General features: G+C 44.4%; 1 non-coding gene across 1 annotated transcript; it reads right to left on the bottom strand.

Moving 5' to 3' along the window:
• Positions 1 to 7,048: 7,048 nt before the first annotated feature.
• On the bottom strand, positions 7,049 to 7,172 carry LOC114631295. Its single transcript, XR_003712935.1, has one exon. It is a non-coding gene; the product is annotated as a small nucleolar RNA SNORA40 (small nucleolar RNA).
• Positions 7,173 to 8,206: the final 1,034 nt, after the last annotated feature.

The raw sequence follows: 8,206 nt of genomic DNA, 5'->3' as shown, positions 1-8,206 counted from the left end.
TTAAAGCACCAGCAGCCCATGAGATGGCTACAGGTAAAGACACTTGCTGCCAAGCCTGATGACCTGAGTTCAGTCCCTGGTACCCACATGGTGGAAGAAGAGAACTGACTCCCATGAGCTGCCTTCTGACTTTCACAAATGCCCGGTATGCTCATACACCTAGACAATATACGCAAAATAAATAAATAGATGTGATATTGTTTTTAAGTGAACACTTTCTATTAGTATACCCACCTAAAATGTACCAGGACATCCAGGGTCAAGTTCAAGGTGCATGTATAGCTCTTTGTGGCTTCCTTTGGAGTCCTGTCTCACAATCATCACTATAGCTTATATATGTCTCTGTCTCTGATCCTTGGACTTCTGTAAGTTTCTACTCTTAACACAAAATACTCACTCACACCATTACTCTTTTTAACAATCTGATGCTCCATTTGGGGCCTCAGCAACCTTAGCTGTTCCTTGAGGAAGTTCCTAATCCATCCTCCCCTCCTCTATCAGATCCAACAAGAATAAAATTTTTTACCAAAGGTAGATCTTACTGTTAGGAAAATAAAGCACTTTTGAACATGTATGTAGTGTCTTCTGGGTACTCATAACCCCAACCCTTTTATCAACCCTATCTACCCTGTCCCCACCCTACAAATCTCTCATGTTCATATCTATTTTATGTTGTTTTGTGACCCACTGAGTTTAACCAGGGCCGTGTGTGAGACCGTAGGTTTGGAACTATGTGTTGGAGTCTGGTGGGTTCAGCAGAGGAGACACAACTAAAAATGGTGATTCCTGCTCCCATCCCAGAGACTATCAATAGTCAGTAGTTTCAAGACAAAAAGTAAGGCCTCCCCCTTCCATGACTGATAGTTGACAGAGCTGGTCTTGTTGGGGGTCGAGCTCAGGAATTCACAGTTGCTGTGAGTTAATGATTGCAATGGTTGTGTGGAATTTAGAGAATGGCATTTCACAGCCATTTATCCTTATCTCTCAGTTCAGATGTGCTTCCTTCCTCCCTCTCCTGAAATGTTCACTGAGCCTTTGAGACGGGGGTAGAAGTCACCTAAGACCGGGACCGAGTTCTTCACGTATTTTCTGCATCTTGAGCAGTTGTGAGTCTCTGTATTCACTACTGTACATGGAAGGAGAAGCTTTCGCATTTGAGAAACTGGGGGCTGCTTTTGACTCGGGGAATCAGCATGGGTATTTAGAAGGCACTTGATGTTTGTGTTCTGTTTATGGTGTTTAATCCTTAGAGAAAAAAAGCCATCTTCCTGATTTGCCAGGACCATATTTCTCCCACCTGTATCCTCACCACAGAATAGCCTAGTATAATAAATATTCTGTGTGGCTAGCAATGGCTTGGGAATGCATGAACCACAGCAGGCCAGCTAAGGTATTATTCTAGGTGCAAAGGAAGCTGGCCTTTCTCACACAGACAGATAACCTGAGAGTGGTCATCTATCCCCATGCTCTTATGGGGAAGCTTTGCGTGACAGTGCCCTGCCAGTGTACAGGCTCAAACGGAGAAGAGACAGCTGCTGGCTACATTCCATCACCCCAGGACAGCTACACCCCTCTCCTCCTTGACAGCCAGTTCCTGGAGCCAAGAGATTCTCCCCCCAACACACACCCTTGCTGAAACTGGTTTGAGCACTCTGTCATCCTTAGTCCTCCAAGCCAAGCTGGGGCCCCTGCTGTTTCATGCAGTGGCCATGTGTATTAACTGAAAACCTTATCAGCAGGGTGAGTCTTGCAGTGAAATCCATTGGAGTCATTTATTTTACCATGTAGAGTCCTACATGACCACCAGTTGGGAGAGACATACATTCTTGTGAAGCGTGTCCTATGTACTGAACAAATTGATTTTAATGCATGGATGGTTGCCATTTGAGACACCACATATGAGGGGACATGACTACTTCGTGATGTCGGGTTGCATGAGAAAGCTGTTGAAATGAATCGAATTTCAGAGACATGGTACAGCAGGTGTTAGCTGACATTGGAATCTGTGCAGTGACCTATCCTCCCCTCCAATTCCAGCCCTGAAGGCAACTAACTGTGTGCCCAAGACACGTTATGGGCCCTCTCTAGTCCTTAGCGTCTTGGTGGGTAAAAATGAGCAGGATACTAAACATGTAAAAGACCTTCCAGGATGGGTATCGAGGACCAAGTAGGAGAGTTGATGCAAAGCACGCAAAACCGTGCCACGCGTTTGGAAAGCCCAAATAAGTACAAGCTGTGACTCACCTCCCACTTTTGCTGAGTGTTTCATAGAAAGAGGCAGGCAGAAAATATTTGCCGTGCCACCAAAAATATCAGAGAGAAGAGGGAAAACACGGTGATGGGGCTGAGTTGAGCCGATAGGAGTATCTCACCATCTGAATACCCCAGCAGGCCTTCCTTAGAATAGCTACAACGGATCCCACACCATATGTCCTCTTCTCCTGCCAAATGCTTAGTGGCTTTCCTCTGAGGTAGTTTCTTCCCTGGCTCTCATTTCCTAAAGCTCAGCGGAGCTGAGTCCTTAGCTGAATCTCGGAATGGGATGCTCACACACAGGACCCAGCCAAGGTCACCAGAGTCCTATCTATGTTTCTTGTTGAGGTGTGAAAGTTCTCAAGGGGACACCAACAAGGATTATTTGGGGCTAAGAAGTTTGTTGGGAGAGGTATTAAACTCAAGCAGACAGACAGATAAACAACAGTATGGTAGGAACACAGGAGATTCCCAGCCCCAGTGCCATTAAGGGACAGCACAGTGGACATTCTGAAGAGGAAATTAGGCCCTTGTGGCAGAGTTGGGGGTCTTTTCTGAAGAATAGGTTGGGGGTTCACAGCCATGCTCCCTGAGTCCCCCAACAGGAGGTAAAAGAGAGAGTAGGGAGCCGGATGTGTCAACCCCTATACCTTCTTTGATGTAAACTCACTTCCCGGGCTAGCGGGCAGGCATCTGGAAATCTGTTAGCTTCTCAGAGGGTGCTCTCAATAGAGACCTGTCAGTATCTCCCAGAGGGGTGCAGCTTCTGTGAGGTTTGTGGTGGGAGCAGCAGTCTGCTCTGGATTTTAACAGGGTTATGTTTTACTTTAGCTTCTTTTGCTATGATAAAATACCCTGACAAAAGTAATTTAGGCAAGAAAGCATTTAGTTTAGCACACTACTCCAGGCGACAATCCATCATAGTAGGAAGCCAATGAGGCAGGAACTTAAAACAGCTGGTCACATGATATTCATGTGATGAATAGAGGGATGAGTTAATGCCTGCTGGCTGGTATTCACTTTCTCCCCTCATATACAGTCCAGGACCCAAACACAAGGAAGGTGTGGTCTCACCTACTGTTAGACTGAGTGTTCTCATACCAATGACAGAATCAAGGCAATTGTCCACAGACACGTCCAGAGGCCTACCTGATCTAGACAGTTCTTCACGTTAGCACTAGCCATCACAGATTGTGAAGCTGGACCTCCCAGGGATCACCATGCTGTGAGATGAGGAACCCTAGCTGAGTTCAACTGATAAAAAAAAAAAAAGCAAAGGACAATACAGGGTAGGGATGTGGGCCCATCGGTAGAAAGCTTACCCAGCACATAGGAAGCTCTGGTTTCAATTCCCAGAGCCACATGAACATAGGAGTGAGCAGTGCTTGTCTGAAATCCCAGCACTGGGAAGGTTGAGGCAAGAAGAACAGGAGTTCTATGTTTCCTTGCTATATTGTGAGTTTGAGGTCAGCCTGGGTTATCCTGTTGAATGAACCCATCTGAAATGGTTTCTCTTCCTTGCAACTAAGAGATGTGAAATGGGAATCTTTACTCTACCATCTTAATCAGAGTATCCTTGACTATTACAAGAGACCTTCAACAACACAGGGGCCTGTTGAGTGGTCCCTCAGAGACGGACCAGCCACTCTTTCCTGCCTTACTTCCTTGGCAGGACTTTCTTCCCCAGATTCACATGGTCTGAGTGCCTTGGGAGAAGTACAGAGAGTGAGGGAATTGACAGGGTATTGTCTGTGCAGCTACGGGGGTAGGGGTGGGGGTGGGGGGGGGTGGGGGAACTGTCACCATTGCTGGGGTGAGGCTTCATGCTGATACTGCTATTAGGGGCCTTTGTCATACAACCCTCCTGCAAATAACTCCCATCTCTTGCTTCTGTAAGTCAATCCAGTAAAGTCCTTAGTTCATCAAGTTGGGGGAATATACATCCACACAACACATTCACATCACTGGTGTGTGTGTGTGTGTGTGTGTGTGTGTGTTAAAACAGACAAACAAAGACAGAAATAGAGAGAGAAAGAGAGGCAGAGAGAGAGAGAGAGAGAGAGAGAGAGAGAGAGAGGAAACAGACAGAGTGTGTCTTTTCTTAACTTAACTTAATTGTTTGGTCCAATTAAGGGACCCAGCTAACACAAGATCTAAATATGAGGTGAAAATATTAAACCTGTATTAATTTTATACATCCATGGGGATTTTCACCAGCATCTGATGTGAGAAGCAGAGCACCTCTACACATTTTAGACAAAGAGTAATACATTTGCGAAGGAACGACAAGACAGATGGGCCTCTGACTAGGGGAGTAAACTCCAGGATATCGCTAGGAGATATATGGGGCCATCAGGCTGGGGGGAGATAAGGGCTACTTCAGGTTGTTTACACAGGTCCAGGGCAGCCCAGTCACCCGCCTGAGGTCATCAAGGCTCTGTCCTAGCCTTAATGTGTGAAAGGATCTTTATGGCCTGTCGCTCCTGGTAGAGTCAGGCTGAATGAACCTTCCTGTGGCTATAGTTCCTCCGGGAGTTGACAGCTGACAGGCCAACATGGTACATTTTGAGATGGTTTGTCCGTCCCGCTTTGACTTTTCCATATAATATCTCTTTCCTGGACATGCTGCTTGGAATTTTACAAACTACTGCTTTTCGTACATTAGGGAAATGCATGGGTACCAACAAGCAGAAAAAGCTTTATAAACATGGAAACAGAGAAAAGCCAGACAGTTAAGGGAGGAAAGAAAGGTGATTCTCTCCAAGCTGGAGAAGCCTGAGGACCCAAATTTGATCCCTGAAGATCTACATGGTGGACGGAAAGAACTGACTCGTGCAAAGTGTCTTCTGACTTCTGCATGCATGCTGTCACTCATGCACAGGCACATGTACACACACACACACAGACACACACACGAACTCACTCCTGCATGCATGCACATATGCACAGCACACAAATACATGAGTAAGTATATGTAATTTTAAAATTCACATTTAAATAGATTCATAGAGGTAACTGCTCTCAGGCAGGAAAGGCCTAGGAGATAAAAAGTCTTTTAAGGAAATGCATGCTGGCATGGCCCCATGCTCTGAAGTGTTTAGTGGTCTTTGGAGGCCATTTTGTTTTTACATTTTCTTTTTTATCCATTTGTTTTTCATAAGTGTATATATTGTATGCTGTGCACACTATTCTTTCTCACCTCAGTGGATTAGTCTCCTTTGTCCCCATAGCTTCATTTCTACTTTCATGTTACATATCTATGTAAAATCTAGGAACTTCACGCAAGAAAAAACATATGAGTCTTTCTGAGCCTGGTTTATCTCCCATTAATCCTGCATGTCGATACTGGCTTGTGGCAGTGATTTGTGTACATGGATGAGAATGCATGTGAGTGTGGCTACAGACTATAGGATTAGATCAGAGACCAGGACGGGGTTGGGGGGGAGAGGAAGTGAACAAGTGGGGGGTGTTGAGGCAACAGGATGCTTGTGACATAAAAGGAGAAAGAGGGTGACTGAGGGGGGAAGGATACAAGAGAAGATGGGGGAATGGAAGAAGAGCTGGGGAGGAAGATCAACAAAAGCAAATTTTGTTTGAAAATCCATGATGAAACCTAATGTTTTGTACAATAATTAAAAACCTAAACTTTAAGAATCCTGTTTTTAAAATGCATCCACTTTTTGGCAATTAACATAACTATTTTTTATGGAAAATAATTCACATACAAATATGATAGGTAGTTCCCATTTTCTGTATCCATATCTGTTCATGGACACCTAGGATGGTCCCCACAATGTGAACAGTGCTGAAAAAAAAAACCTTGATGTGCAAGTATCTATGTGCTATGTGATATATTGACTTAGAGTCCTTTGGGTGAGTATTTGAACAGAGTGGGATAGCTAGGTCATATGGAAGGCCTGTAGCCTGAGTCCTAAGAAAGCAAGCAAGGAAAGAATTCATAGAGACACCAGGCCTGGCAACTAGTTCCCAAGTTTCATAGCCTGGCTATGTTACTTGACTGAAACCTGCCAATACAGCATCTAAATCTTCATTCATTGATTTGAAAGAAAGCTCGCTGTGATATCAAACACTCTAAGTCTTGACATTTGGCAAAGAGTGTCAGAAAGACTGAGGGTTCAGGACACCAGCCCGGGTTATACTGTGAGTTCCAGGACAGCCTAAACTGCATAGCCAGGCACTGTCTTAGAGAAAAAACCATACCACCACCACCACAGCAACAAAGTCAAAGGCAAGAAAGAGAGATAGGAAGATGGCTCGATGGGTAAATGTGCTTGCCACCATGCCTGATGAGCTGGTGGGAGGGGAGAACCAACTTCAACAGGTTGTCTTCTGACTTCCAGCCAGGCACATGCACACACACACACACACATACACACACAAACACAATTAGTAAAGCAATGTAATATAATGTTTAGCAAAACAAAGGAATGGACTTTTATACATTTTTTTTGTACAGTGGTTCTTAGCCTTCCTGATGTTTTGACCCTTTAATAGAGTTCATCATGCTGTGGTGATCCTCAGCCGTAAAATTATTTCATTGCTACTTCACAACTGTCATTTTGGTACCGTTATGAATTGTAATATAAGTGTCTGATATGCAGGACGTCCAATGAATGACCCTAAAGGGGTCTCGACCCACAGGTTGAGAACCACTGATTACATAAAAATTAGAGTGCTGACCCAACATATTTGAGTTTTCTCATTAGCTCCGCATTCAAATGATCAACTTATAATTCTTGGATCTAGCCTTGTTATCAATACCATCATCATTGAACCTATCCCTTCTCATAATTATCAAAACTCACACTAGACAGTAAGTTATGAGTTGTGAATGAGGATTTATTTTTGCAAGAGTTTCTTTTTTGTCTTTGTGTATCAACCAAGTCAACACACATACACAGGAGCTATAGAACAATACCCTTGAGCATAGAGTGGTCTTGGATCTCAGAGGAGCTAAGAAATCTTGCCTAGCAAGGTGCTGTTGGAAGGTCCCAGGTGTAGACAAAATTGTCTTGGCCAGGCAGCTGCCTGTTGCCTCAGACAGTGCATGAGAACTTCCTGGAGTGGTAAGCACTCTTACCAACTGACTATCTTGCCACCTCAGTGTCAACATATCAGAATGTACAGTATAAATAATCTTATTGTAGATTGTCCATCATGTACAACATCACCCCCCGCCCTTTCACCGTAGGCTGTGTACTAATGCTAGTAGGGGCTAAGTTAGCAGAGAAGCACCTGGTTGGTGGCAAATAATGCAATATTGAGTAGTGACTGGTTAAACAACCACCTTTCAGTCAAAGCTGGTGACATCTGGTTCTCCTACTCTTGTAAGTTAAAGTTCAGGAAACTAAAAGACATTATTTCCAATATATCCCTTGACAATTGGAAATTACATTTATATATCATATATATATATACATGGGGGCACATGCCAGAGTGCTTGGGGCCCAGCCTGAGAAATGGAGAATCCCCAGGACTGTCACGGTAGAGGAGAACTGACTTCTGAACCTGTAACTTTTGTCCTGACTTCTGTCCTCCAAGCTCCACAGGCAGATCCTGGGGCTTGAATTCAGGCAATCAGGCTTGAGGGCAAGACTGTTTCCTGCTAAGCCATTTTGTTGGCCCTCCATATGTCCCTCATTATCTGCTGTATTAAAATGGTTAAGTCTCCCAGGCAATTGTGGGCAATTTTCACTCCTTGCAATATTTGTACCTGAAGCAGCTAGATGCTTTCATAAAGGAAGCTAAGTGGGGGGCGGGGGCTGCTAGCAGCTTTTCTCAGCCCCCAGTCTGCAGTGCTGCTGAGATGAGAGAAAAGGGGAGCTTTGTGTAAGGTGTCTGAAAGGACTGTTAGGAATAGGACTCCTCTCTTCAAAAAAGAATTCGATTCAAACATCTGCCTTTACTGCTCCACCCCCTCGGAGTATGTGGA

Source organism: Grammomys surdaster, unplaced genomic scaffold (genome assembly GCF_004785775.1).
Source record: "Grammomys surdaster isolate TR1022 unplaced genomic scaffold, NIH_TR_1.0 355, whole genome shotgun sequence".
NCBI classification, from domain to species: Eukaryota; Metazoa; Chordata; class Mammalia; order Rodentia; family Muridae; genus Grammomys; species Grammomys surdaster.
Note: the sequence above shows the minus strand (reverse complement) of the source record. Positions and strands in the feature narration are given on the sequence as shown.